We start from the raw sequence: 13,964 nt of genomic DNA, 5'->3' as shown, positions 1-13,964 counted from the left end.
CAGCACAGACGGGCTTCCTCGCAGACACGGTCAGCCGGGCCGCATGCGTCTGTCCCCTAGAACCTAGAAGGCCTGCGTCCAAAATCGGCCCTGCGTCGAACACAACCAGATGAGGTCCCTCTGAACCTCTAGCTCTCGCCACCTCTCATCAGTTGCCCAGAGAATGAGACACGGCGGTGGCGCCGAGGCCAGCCTCCTGCGGTAGGGACAGGGCGCCCCGGCTACTGTGGCTGTGCAAGCATCTGACTGCTCCCCTGACAGAACCGGTCTCCTCCGCAGTCACACTCTTCCTTAGACCCTCCTCCAGGGCCAGCCCCCTGCTGCAGAGCCCACCCGGCCCGGGCGCCCCACGTCTGGCAGAGCGAGGTTTCTCACTGACGACACACTGTCGCCCGTGGGCAGCATGCGGCCACTGGGACCGACTGGGGGACTGTAATGTATGGGGACAAGCGGGCAGGAGCCGTGACGGTCTGGGCCTGGAGCCGGTTAACAGAGAGGCTGTGGAGAACGTCCTGGAAGCCGGACAGCAGCAGGGCTGACACCCTTGTTCCAACAGGAACGTACATATGAGGGCAAATGGCAACTAAGTGGCTGCTAATGTTCAGGAAGGAAACGGGGGATGGAGCGGGCCCGAGGAAGTCAGGGGCCAACGGTGACGTTCTCTGTTCAGGCGGGGAGCAAGCCGTCAGAGTCCAGCTTGGGAGTCCAGGCTGTTCTAACGAGTGAGGGATCCAGTTTACTGCCCTAAGTGCAAACTGTCTATCTGATTAGAATGAATTTTTAAGTGGTTTTGGGAAATTCCAGGATTGAGGTTTAACATGGTAATATGGCAACAGATTGCTGGTATAAATATTATTTTTCTGAAATTCAAATTCCACATTTATTCCAAGAAAACCACAAAGGAACTGCCCAAAATCTGTCAAACCAAAGACATTAACATTTGTGAAAGTAATAATCTAATGCCTCATGTTTACAAAGCACATTTCAAATAATCCTTCCAGCCTATCACTCCTTTGACCTCACGCATCCCCAAGACAGTGGGCAGGAAAGGTATTTTCAATTTTGTTTCACTCCTGGGGGAGACCCAGGCCTGAAAGTGCAGCAATTTTCCCTAAGGCCCACCATGAATGGCGGACAGTCTCTGTATGATCTGAAGCAACCTTGTGACTCTCCTTTGTTAAGGGGAGGTGCGGGGTGAAGCAGCTTTGGATCTGGAGTCAGAAAGCTTGGGTTTGCATTCCTGGAGGTCCAGTTCTGCTACGTATAAGCTCTACAACCATAAGCAAGACACCTTTTTTGAGTTTTACATTTCTCATCTATAAAATGTGGCTAATCCTACCTCTTCCACAGGCTTTTTCAGAGAACAAAATGGGATAAAGGGTATGAAATTGTGAAGCAGAGCCCGATAAACGCCTCTTCCTTCACCTGATTTTGTCTAAGAATTAAGGTTGCTACATACATGGCTATAGGCTTGTGTACAGAAAAAGTGCACACCTAAGGCCGAGACTCGAGCCAGCACTAGGGAATCATCAGTGCAGGTTCCAAACTCATCCTGGGCCCCTTACTCAGATTGTCAAGGGGCCCAGGCTCCAGGCTCTGCAACGGGAGGCCAGAGTCACCATACAGACGTCCTTCTCCTTTATTCATGGCAGGCAGGCGACTCTCGTGGGCTCCACTGGGCAGACCCACCTGTACTTCTGTGCAAAGCAATGAGCCAGAATGTTCCCTATAAGTCAGTCTGCTGCGGGGCTCAGAAATGTTCTTAGTTTCAAAGAGGAGCCATAACATCATGATTTCTTTCAGAAAGTCCTATATGAGGTTCTTTTAAAAATTTCTATCTATCATCTATCTATCTATCTACCTACCTACCTACCTACCTACCTACCTACCTACCTACCGTAAGCTCTATACCCAATGTGGGGCTCAAGGTCAAGAGTCACACTCTCCGCCAACTGAGCCAGCCAGGTGCCCCTTATGAGCCTTTCTAACAAGCTCACTCACCTGGGGGCTAGGTGAGCTGTATTAATAATCAATATTAGTAGGTACGAACTTGTGATTATCTAGTTCCTTGAACCCAATAAAAATTTAGAAGCGTAAAAAGGCAAGAAAGGGAGTCCATGTATATTTATATGCCACATGTAAATACATGTAATTATATCATCTATATATTCTTTTGGGTTTCAGAGGGGACGACTAGGATGGCCACGGCATAGGTATTGACTGCTCTGGGGAGGAAGGCAGTATGCTCCTTACCTAAAGCAAAATAAGTTAACTCCACAAATCAGACCTAAAAATCCAGGAGTTTCAATAAATGTCTTCAATCCTGTGTTCTGCAGCAAATGCGATTCTCGGGAACAAATTACAAACACTGGCAAAGCTTGCCTCACTTGGGACAAAAGCAACACAAAACAAGAAACAAGCAAAAGGCCCTCCCCACTCCGTTCTCCCACTCATGATACATGAAAAGGAGGGCTTTACAACAAACTGATCCAAATCAAGAAGTAGCGACTAGGAACCGCAGAGGAGACGCAGGAATTTCACCTTAACATTGCTCCAGCTTCGATCGCCCTCCTCTAAGGACAAACGCAGCTTTGCAAGTTAAAAACACACACACAAACAACCAAAAGTCATCATATGGCCCCACTCCTTTATGGGAAAGTCCAAGTAAGTCACCAGCACCATACGTCCCACCTAAACGCGGGTGGAGGGGAGCGAGGCCGCAGACAGAGCCCAGCGCGAAGGACAGAGGGGGCTGGGTTCCTTGGGGGAACCACCGACCAGGTCTTCAGCAACCGCCAGGAAAACGGGAGGCGCGGCCCGAGGCTCCCGATAGGGACAATCACTGCAAAATCACAACTTCGACTAGATGACTAAACACAGACACGGAAAGGGAGTGGGATCAGCCTGAGAAAGGGTCCCTTCCCAGTACGAGGTCCCCGGCCTGAATCGAGGGCCCGAAGGGGAGGAGCTGGTGCACACGTCCCTCGATGGCTCCGAGGAGAGACCTGTGCGTTAACCAGCTGCAGCCCCCTTCTATTCTCTCCTCCTCCCTGTCCCCACTTTATTTTCCTGCAGGACTTTGTCCCTCTGGCCTCCCCGGGTGGGCCACAAGGAGGCTGGAGAGCGCAGCTGTGTCCCCACCTCCCGGAGCCGGAAGCCGCCACCACCCGGGACGCAGAGCCTGTGCTCTTGCCTGGGCCCCTGACTTCTCTCCGTCCTCCACCCCTTCTGGCGGTCCATCAGGGGAGGCGATGCACCAGGACAGCCGCGAAGGGGTCCCCAGGTCACGGGCAGCTTACTGCTCACGTGGTCGTCCCACCTCGGCGAAGGCGGTGCTAATACCGACCTTTCCACGCCACACGCGACCCGGCTGCGGCCAAGATCACAGGCTGTCACACGGCCGTGGGGACCCAGTAACACGAAGAGTGTGCGGCGGGAGCACCTGGCCAACCCTGGATGCGCCGCGCGGACGAGCAGCCCTGCGGCCTTTCCTGGCCACGTCCCCAGGGACGCCGAGGCTGACGCCCTCCTCCGGCCCCAGGTTCTCCCCCCTTCATGAGCCGCCCATATGCCTTGTGAGACCCCCCACCCGCGCCAGCGGGCCGCCCCGGTGGGCTTTCCAAGGCCGCCTGCTTGGGGCTGGGGCCGCACAGCCAGTGCAGGCTGCACCGTCTTCCGGAAGCTGAGCGATTAGGTGACAGTAGGCGTAAGCTGCCTACTCGGGTGACAAGAGGCTGTCCTCTGAAACTCCCCTTGCAAACTCAGACGTGATTTTTAGGAGTCGAGGGAGAGGCTGGCTCATGGGAAGAAGTTGCCTTCACTCCCAGGCCCCTGGCGAGCTCCTGTTAATGGGGCAGCTGGGAGCCCCTGAGCGCGTTCTCTCAACGCTCCCTTGCGAGCCCGTCTCCTGTGACTGCTGTGGGCGTAACGAGGCCGGACATTCCGACGGCGGGAGTGCTTCCCATGCAAAGCAGACCCTGCCGACCCCGGCCGGGTGGGAAGATCTCGCCACAAACCAGCTGGGAGAGCTGGAGGCCGGGCAGCCCCGAGCCCCCAAGAGCACGGCGCTGTGGGGTCCAGCTGCGCTCTGCCCCGGCCTCCAGCGGGAGCAGCCACTGGAGAACTTAGTCGTGCGTGTACCGAGCAACCAGAAACGGCCTATCCACGTACTAAATCCCAGCACCCGCCACTGAACCTGCCGACACAAGGATGGTGGAGACAAGCAAACCCAGCGAGGGAGGTCAGCAAGGGGCGAAGGGGTGGTTGCACGGTGCGTCCACTTTCACTCGTTTTACTTATTTATTTTGGAGAGACACAGGCAGAGGGAGAAGCAGGCTCCCCGTAGGGAGCCTGACGTCGGACTCGACCCCAGGACCCTGAGCCAAAGGCAGACGCTCAACCCCTGAGGCCCCCAGGTGTCCCCCAAGATTTAGTTTTTATCAAGGGAGGCTGAGTTGAGAACTAGACACTGGGAAGATTCTTGGCAACTGAGGTAAATGCTCTCCGGAGCTGGGCTGGATTAACGAACTAGAACAAGACACTGCCGCGCTGCCTCCCACAGCAGAGGACACCAGGCGCCTCCCCTCCACACTCTCCCCAAATCCCTCTTCAGAAGCGGGGAGAGCCTGCAGGGTGAGCGGGTCACTCAGACGGGAAGGGGCTCCTCCGGTGGCCTCCGCAGGCGCCCCAGCAAGGGCGACGGCCGAGGGCCAGGGCTGGGCGGGCGGCCCGTGTACTCGGCCGTGGCTCTCCCCGTCGAGCTCTCCTGTGCAGGATGAGCTGACCGGAAGCGTCAGGCACTGCCAGCTCCAGGGCGTAATGCCGGCCCACAGCAGCGGGAGGGTCTCCGGCTTGCCACCCACATGCCATTCCTGCCACCCGAGGAATTCCGTGGTTTCCTGAAGGCGTTTGGAAGCCACTGCTCCACAGGTTTCTGGACTGATGTCAAATCCAGTCACGTGGCCTGAGAACGAATTACTTCTTTATGGCTCACTCGGTCATCGCCCTGGTCTCTCGGTGTCTCAGCCTTGGTGCCCCAGCGACCTTCAGGCTGTAAGAGCAGAGCCCGAGCCGGTCAGAAAGTCAGTCAAATAAGGAGCATCTACGGTCACATCTGGGGGACCGCTCAGGCTTTCCTAGTGCTCCCGACAGGAATTTATGAGAACGTTATGCACCCGCTTCCCAAATAGCTCTGGGCCTTCTCTCTCCTGTTTCTAGTGCAGACCACAGTCTGTGTTTTATTTGGTTCCCCGTCAAGGAAGGATTCTCTGAATTCCCTTAGCGCTAGGCTGGTGACACACGCAACCCAGCCGACAGGGGACCTGGGCAGGTCTGACCGAGGAGCCCCGCGGCAGCCAAGATGGGGCCAGGCTGGACCTGCCCCGGGTCACCACCAGCGCCATGGAGCAGTCTCTCTTGCTTCGCCTACAGGTGGGGTGACTGCTCCAGACCCCTCCCTGACCCCTCTCCTGGCCCCGAGACTGAGCTCTGTGCCCCAAGCATGATTCAAAACAGAACGGCTTGGTTCCTGCCGGGAAGATCCGGAGCAGGCTGGGCCCCGACGCCTTTCCCAGGCAGTCACCCCGGGGAACTCAAGGCGGTGACAGTCTCCTGAATAGATAGTGGAAAGCAAAGGGACGGGAGCGAAGACAGAAGGCAACCCGAGAGCACATGAAGTGGGACCCGGAGAAAGGCCATGAAGGACGATTTAAAGGCAGGCTGTAGGAAAGTGAGGCAGGCCAGCTGGCCTCAGTCGTCCACCGAAGGTCGGAGGGAGGTGGTGGGGGACCGCAGCGCCCCTGGCTCTGGTACGGTCAGATTTCTCTTGCTGCTTCAGGAACTCAGGAAAAATCACTTAACTTCTCTGCATGTTAACAAAGACGAGGCTGGCCTCATCGGGAGGCTTCGTAGCTGGGACACGGGGTGCCCCTGGTGCTCTAGGGCACCTGAGGCATCCAGAGAAGAGACGATGTGATGCAGAAGAGGTGGCCTGCCTTGGACAATCCAGTGGCCTCCTGACGTCTCAGTCCAGAGTGTCTTAAGGGCAAAGAGCTCTTGCCTGATCTTCCCCCTTTCCTTCGGCTGCAGCTTAAACAGCGCGTCTGCCTCAGCACCTCCAGGACACGCTAAATCTGTATGTCACAAGGAGGGAATTCTCGAGAATTAAAAAAGACAGAGTGCTAACAGCTGTGTGGGCACGTGGATTAGGTGCAGGGGAGACAAACAATCCTATCCTTCTAAGATTGGGAAAAGGTTTGCCTTTTTGTTAAATGTCACTCCCATTTAATCCCCTTTCCAGAACAGTGTTTTCACCCAGGCATGTTCTATACAAATAAGTAAGTACTTTAGACGTCAGCGGTGAGCAGGGCACTCATAGAACTTTGTATTTTGCTTCTGCACGTAACCGAGATGTTTCCCACCTGATCCCGTCTCAGTAACTACCTGGGAGAGCTCCAGGATTTCCTCCTGCCGCGGCTCCCACGCCGGTGACCCATCTCCCGGGTACACCTTCTTGGCTGGCGGTGGGCAGCGCGGCACCAGGCGAGGTGCTCGGGAGCACATCCAGCGCTCTCCCACGTACACTCAGCGATGTTCCAGCGGAAGTCTGCCATCAGACGGGGATCAGAGCGCCCACCCCGAGGATGAACACGGCGCTCAGCGAGAAGCCAGGCAAGCTGTTCCGCGTGACCCATCACCTCCAGGCACCCGCCCCCGGCTGCACGTAGGGCCCGGGTACCTAGCCCGATCTGGAGTAAGTCACTGAGAGGCCGCACGGCCCTGGAGTGGCAAAGCGCACGATCTGTGCTGGCCGGGTTTCCAAGCCGGGGGCCTGTCAGAGGCGTGCTGTAAAAATGATGAATGGCTGTCACAGTTCCAAGGCTCCGGCTGATTTAGGGAGCCATTGGCAGACACATCACTCCCAGCATGTCAGCCGGTTAATTACTTCCAACTTTATCTTTCTTGTCAACACTTCTTGACAAATTGGCCATTATCTTTTTATTCTACAACAATGAGCACTGCTCCTTTTAGGGTGATGCCTGGAGGTTTTTCTCTTCCTTACTGCTTCTTAGGATCCAGAGCGAAAAGAAGAGCTCCGAGGGACACGAGTAGAAAGAGGAGCTGTGAGGAACGGAACAACACTGGGCTGGGCTGCTCGGGTGAACCCAAAGCTCATTTTCAACTATCTGACTCACAAGCACAGTTGATATTTTGGCTAAAATCCTGATTTGCTGGCTTTCCCCCCGATGTCTAAGATTCAGGCTCTCGTGGGGATAAGCTGGGACACAGAAGGTACACGAGCTGGCGTCTAGTGATCTGGGAGTTGGGCTCCCCTCGTAACTGAGTAAGCAGATGTGACACGGCTTCCTGCTCCGTAAGGAGAGGCCACGCTGCAGAAATGCCAACGTTCATTCTGGAATTGGGGAGAAGAGAAAAGAAGCCTCCCTCAGGGTAAGGACAGGCTGACGGAAGATGACCAGGACACACTGACTGGGCTGCCAAGACTCCTGGCCTACGAGGTGATCCAAAGATCTGGAGACCAGCGGTGTCCCCACCAGTGATATGCCATCACCAGATAGACTGTCAGAGGGGACTGTGGGGCAGAACCCGGCGCCTGTCACGGTTCATCAGCTGTAAGCCATGCACTTTGACATCTCTGAATCAGGATTGGGCATAGGATTCGAGGTTTCGGAGCACTGCGACATGGTTTAACTGCCTGCAGCAACCCCCGGCCGCGCCGCCTCCACAGTACATAGAACTCAGAAGTGGCTTCTCGGACTCACCACAAGAGAGGCCCCATGACCTTCTGGGCATCCCGGAGGCTGAGCCAGATACAGTGGAGGGGCAGACGTTCACTAGTGAACTACTGCAAGCTTCCCCCTTTGGCCTCGGGCTGCAATGAAAGACCCTCTGTCCTTTGGGTCAGTTTAGGAGAAAGCCCAGGTCTCCTCCCTTTGTCCCGCTCCTCACTGGTGGCCAGCTTCCTGTGCTGGGCAGCTTTCCTCGGGGTTTTGAAGGTGTTCTAGAACGACAAGCTGTTGTACAGCGGACCTGTAGGAAGTCTTCAAAATAGCCAGAAATAAACTGATGTTCTACCAGCGACTGGTGAGAGACTGACCTCCTGGGTAGGGCTGGATGTAAAAGGGCATTAAAGAGAAAGACAGGGTTCGGAAGATCCAATCTGTGCTGGTGCTCTGGCCGCACAAGGGCGTCCTCTGTCCATCCACCCTCTGCTGCGTGGACCTGCCCACGAGGGGTGCAGAGTCCTAGAGGCACAGTGCACTTCTGAAGTCAGCATGAGCCCACAGATTTGGGATGTGTTTCTGTCAAGAAGTGAGGAACTTTGAGCAAATCCTCACCCCTCTGGTCTGCTTTTTCTTCCAGCAGAGGTAGGGGAAAAGAACAAGACTCTGTACCTTTTCTGGAAGCCAGGAAACAACTGAAAAAGCAAGACTCACACTTCCAAGCAACACAGTGGTGACACCTTGGGAACGTGTTTAGAATTAAGACAGAGCGTGGGTTTTATTCACCCGTCTAGCCCCTCGCCCGTGGACTGCAAAGCCCAATCACACTTGCCATTAACTGGTTGCTCTGGCACAACTGGCTCAATTTCTCTAACATTCTCAAAGCATCACAGTCCCCTTTTGCCCTCAGTGCTGCCTGTGTCAGCGTGGCAGAGGACTGGCCGGAAGGGAAGCTCTGCAGTCCCGGCTGGGTACGGACGTGTCACGTATCCTGCACCTTGGACACGAGATCTCGTCCCCGATGAAGAGGGACTTTCTGGGCATTTCATTCCCTTTTGGGGACAGCAAGATTTGTCAGTTTCTTGGATAAATTATGGGCAACGCAGCTGCCCAGAGACGCAGCTCTTTTTATGGGGCCACGTCACTTGCTCTGTCTTCAACATTAGCGGCCACCTGTGGCCCTCGGGCCATGATGAGGGCTAATGAACAGGCTGGTGCAGCTTGAAGTAATCAGCTACGGCAGTTACACGGGCCTCTGTCATATGGCAGAGCAGGACAAGACCCTGCCCCACACGCTCTGTGGTCCTCTTGCTGGTCATCTTCATATGTAAAGAAGAGGGGGTGAGACAGCAATCAATGGTTTCCAGGGAGACAAAGTGATTATTATATAGCAAGGACGCTGCCTCCATTATTGATTAAGATACAAGGTTGAACCAAATGATCTCAATGCTTCCAGTTCCCACTTCCTTTGGTTCTGTGACTGACACCTATAGAAGAAAAATGGACTTGGAGCAAGAGAGAATGTGGTGGCCAACGAGGAAGGCCTCAGCATGACAAGGTACTGCCAACGAGCACGGAGAGAGACTCTACGTCTCCAGGACAGGTGTTTACTCAAGGGAAGAGAACCTTCCGCCGGGAACTCGTTCTTTCACTTGACAGGTTGCAACGAAGGCCCTCTTTGGTCTCAGGCTCTGTGCTAAGGGCCAGGTGTTAGAGCTACTGCAGTAAATAGATACGGTCTTTGCTTTTGAAGAGCTTCCAGGTCAGTTAAGGAGATATTAAAAAATCAACCCCAAAGTAAGTGCTGTGAAGCTAAATACGACGAAGAAAGCAGAGCACTCAGATGGAGACTAATGTGGAGGGCTTTTCTGATGAGATGACAACTGTACACCTAAATAATACCTTTTTAAAAAAAAAATATTTATGAGAGAGAGAGAGAGAGAGAGAGAGAGCGCATGCAAGCATGAGCAGGAGGGACAGAGGGGGAGGGAGAGGGAATCTCAGACTCTGCGCTCAGTGTGGAGCTTGACGTGGTGGTGCTTGATCTCACAACCCTGAGATTACGACCTAAACCGAAACCAAGAGTCAGACGTGTAACCGACTGTGCCCCCCAGGAGCCCCTAAATACGACTCATTATTCGCTGGGCACTGACTACGTGTCTGCTGCTACTGTATCATGTGCCCTATCTTTTTTTTTTAAATCAATTTCCTAGTTGAAGGATATAAAAAAAAAGTATACATAGGGTACAGCTTGATAAATCACGACAAAGCAAAGACGCCCTAGTACCTGCCATGCAGACCGAGAAACAGAACCCAGTACACTGCCAGCACCCCAGAAGCACGGAGGCTCGTCCTGGCCAGGGCTCCCTTCCTCATCCCCGGAGGCAACAGCTATCTGACCTCTGTCACAACTGGTTTCACCAGGTCTCGAGCATCACCTCAACACTCAACACGACACTGGGACATGCATGCATGTTGCCACCTGCCCCGCGTCTCCCCTTCTACTGCTGAAGGTACTTCCATTGTGACTAACCACAACCTCCCCGTCCTGTGGCGGGTGGGCACTGAGGTGGCTCTCAGCTCTTGGCTACTACGAGCAGCGTTCCTACCAATGTTCTTGTACGTATCTTTTTTTTTTTTTTATTTTTTTTATTTATGATAGTCAGAGAGAGAGAGAGAGAGAGAGAGAGAGAGAGGCAGAGACACAGGCAGAGGGAGAAGCAGGCTCCATGCACCGGGAGCCCGACGTGGGATTCGATCCCGGGTCTCCAGGATCGCGCCCTGGGCCAAAGGCAGGTGCCAAACCGCTGCGCCACCCAGGGATCCCTTCTTGTACGTATCTTTGGTGCAGGTGTGCTCGTATTTCTGTTGGGACTGTACCTAGAGGAGTGCTGCTGGGCTACGGGTGTGTTCAGCTTTCAAGGACACTGGCAAATTGCTCTCCAAAGTGGTTCTCTCAATCTACATTTCCATGGGAAGTATATGAAAAGCCCAACTGCTGGGACACCTGGGGGGCTCAGTGGTTGAGCACCTGCCTTCAGCACAGGTCGTGACCCTGGTCTTGGGATCGAGTCCTGCACTGGGCTCCCTGCATGGAGCCTGCTTCTCCCTCTGCCTGTGTCTCTGCCTCTATGTCTCTCATGAATAAATAAAATCTTAAAAAAAAATAAAAAATCCTGGGCAGCAGGGCCCAGGGCGTGATCCTGGAGACCTGGGATTGAGTCCCATGTCAGGCTCCCTGCATGGAGCTTGCTTCTCCCTCTGCCTCTGCCTATGTCTCTGCCTCTCTCTCTCTCTCTCTCTCTCATGAATAAATAAAATCTTAAAAAAAAAAAAAAATTCCCAACTGCTCCACATCTTTGTCAACACTTGGTACTGTCAGTGTTTTCCACTGTAGCCATTTTAGTTGGTGTTTGGTGGTGGCATGTGATAGTTTGCATTTGAATTTCCGTCATGCCTAACGAGCGTTCACTGGCCTGGGGGAGACCCTCTTTCGTGAAGTAAGTGTCAACTGACATCTCTTGCCACTCTTTAAGTTGGCTACCCTCCCCCCCTTTTTTTAAGATTATTTATTTATTTATTCATGAGCGTCACAGAGAGACAGAGGCAGAGACAGAGACACAGGCAGAGGGAGAAGCAGGCTCCATGCAGGGAGCCCGACGTGGGACTGGATCCCGGGACCCCAGAGTCACGCCCTGAGCCGAAGGCAGGCGCTAAACTAAACCACTGAGCGACCCAGGTGCCCCTGTCTTAACTATTTTAATCCTTTACTTTATTTAACTAAAAGTCCCGTGAGGTAAAGTAGTTATGATTTTCATCTCCATGGCACAGATCTGTAAACCTCTGAGAAATAACTTGCCCAGGGTCACATAACTATCAAATGATGGGAAGGGATTAGAACCCAGATTTGGTGGATTCTAGACCCACCCAACTATTTCAAGTCCTTCACATACGGCCTCCCTAATCCTCAAACCAGATGATCCCTTCAGGGCATTTAATATGATTGCGTTACAATTTCAAGAAATTCTAATGTTCTAAGCCATTCATTTCCAGTTAAAAAATCTTGTTTGGCAACTACAAAAAGCCACTTTCCCAGTGAGAGTCAGGAAAACAGAGCACCAAGAGGTAAAGGCTGCTTAGATTCCTTCCAGAGCTCCCTCTGTCTCCAGAGCAGCAATCCCATCCCTCACGCCTGGCTCCCCCCCACCTCTCCGGCTTTACCTGTCCCCCCGGCCCCCGACTCCTAAGCCACGTCCAACGACTTGTGTCTTCCTACTTCCTACCAAGTCAAGGTCTTCCACAAAGCTGCACCTGCTCACCATGCCCCCTTCAGCTCGCATGCTCTGCTGGCTCACAGGACGGCTGTTTGCCACAAAGCCCGGGGAGGGCAGAGGAAGACTCCTGGGTAGGGGCTACAACGAACAGCGGACTCTAGGAGGAGGCCGGGGAGAAACCATTCCTAACTGTCCGTCTGGGGTGCGCTGTTTGGTAGAAGTGACGAGTGAGCAGCTTAGGGAAGAGATGGCCATACCTTCTGGGATGGATGTGGACCTTCCCTGGGACAGAACAGGACTGAGAGACGGAAGGGTCGGGTATGAGGTGGCCGCGGACAGTAGGGTAAGCTGCAACCCGTTACCAGGCTTCAGGAGAAGCAGAACATCCCCCCTCAGCACACAATTAATCTAACAGCAAGGTAGGTTCTTCTGAGATGAATTTGTTCAACAAACAGAGTCTGGTTCTGAGAGTAGCGGTTTCCCTCCCTCACCAATTTTGCAAGTAGTGGTTTAAGAGCAGGCAGGGACAGGAATATGCTAGAAAGGGAGGAGTCTCTCCAATGGGGACATTTTCAAGAAAATGAGACACGGCACTTCCACTTGGGTAGAAGGAGAGACCACCTCCAGGCCCTCCCCTGCTCTGTGCTCCTCGGGCCGCCCGAACGCCTCTAGTCCTTGGTGCCAGCCCAAGGCCGCGTGGCCCAGACTGTGGGGTTTCTGAGAACTTCCAGGCTAAGGGAAAGCTCACTGGCTTCTCTCATTAGGAATATGAGCTTGATTTTCATAAACATCTTTCCCAGGAACACCGAGCTGACCCTCTTTCACCACCAGCAAAATAGAGAAAAGGAAAAACTTCAAGGTGTCCAACACAGGCTTTCCAGATTTTCTCACTTAATTCCCATTTTCATGGTCACTTTATTCATGAAGGGCAGAGAAGGGAGTAAAAGCGTCCTGGAGAAGGAAAACCGGCCCAGTCCCCCACATCCTTCCTGGTTCTGTCTACTGGCTTAGCTGTACTCAAAACAAGGGTTTACTTTTCCTTCTTTCAGAGACTCAGAATCTAGGACATCGCAGCGTTATGGATGTTTGGAGGATGGATAATCTGGCAAGGGACCACTCTTAGTCTGCTAAATTTTTTAATTTGAGGGGGAACTTATTGACATTTGGGCAGCTTGGGTGATGTAAGAAAATGTTCGAATAAGGAAAGCCTCTGTCTCCACCTTAGGCCTCATGTTAGAAACTGGTTTTCAGAAAAACAAATGTCAGAGAGCAGGCATTCATGCTAACAGCTAGACGCTTCTGATCCAAACTCACGAACCCCCAGAAAGGATTGCTACATGGGCTGCAAATACAAATGACTGATTCACTTTCTGCCCAAATATGAGAATCTATTCATAACCGTTTCCTGTTTGGGCTGGGGAAGCGGCCACTGGGAAGAACAAACAGAAAGCTGGCTGGGACCCCGTAGAGGTCCACCGTTCCCTGGGACCGTGTACCGTGTTGCTGTGCGGCAGCGCTAAGACAGCGGCTCACACAGGACGTTCCGCACGCAGCTGCGGGACTCGGCACAAGCTGTCAGCTGTTGGCTATGAGGCTGACCCGAAGATCCCCCGCGGGTTCGGCAGGCCGTCGGATGCGGACGGCGGGGCCGGGTGCGCGTTAGTGACGTGAACTCCGCGGGGCAGACTAGAGAGGCCAGCCGGGGGCGGGGGCGGGGGGCATTTGCCAAAAGAGAGCAGGGACTAGCTGCTGCCTCTGGACGGGCTTCTGAGTGGAATGACAAGGCTGCCGTAGGGCGCCAGCCTCATCCTCACCCCTCCGAGGGCAAGGAGACCAGGGAGGGCGCAGACCATCCAGATCTACCCGAACCCTACTGCTTTTTGAGTCAGAGGGGAAAAAACTGCGCGGTAACTCCAGCCGCCTGGACAGACGTCTCATTTGGAAGAAG

General features: G+C 53.8%; 1 protein-coding gene across 2 annotated transcripts in view; it reads right to left on the bottom strand.

The window, feature by feature from the left end:
• MTOR (mechanistic target of rapamycin kinase) overlaps positions 1-13,964 on the bottom strand; it is a 120,087-nt gene that overhangs the window by 40,645 nt on the left and 65,478 nt on the right. The gene's annotated exons all lie outside the window — the stretch shown is intronic.

Source organism: Canis lupus, chromosome 2 (assembly GCF_003254725.2).
Source record: "Canis lupus dingo isolate Sandy chromosome 2, ASM325472v2, whole genome shotgun sequence".
NCBI lineage: Eukaryota > Metazoa > Chordata > Mammalia > Carnivora > Canidae > Canis > Canis lupus.
This window is presented reverse-complemented; position numbering and strand designations above follow the sequence as displayed.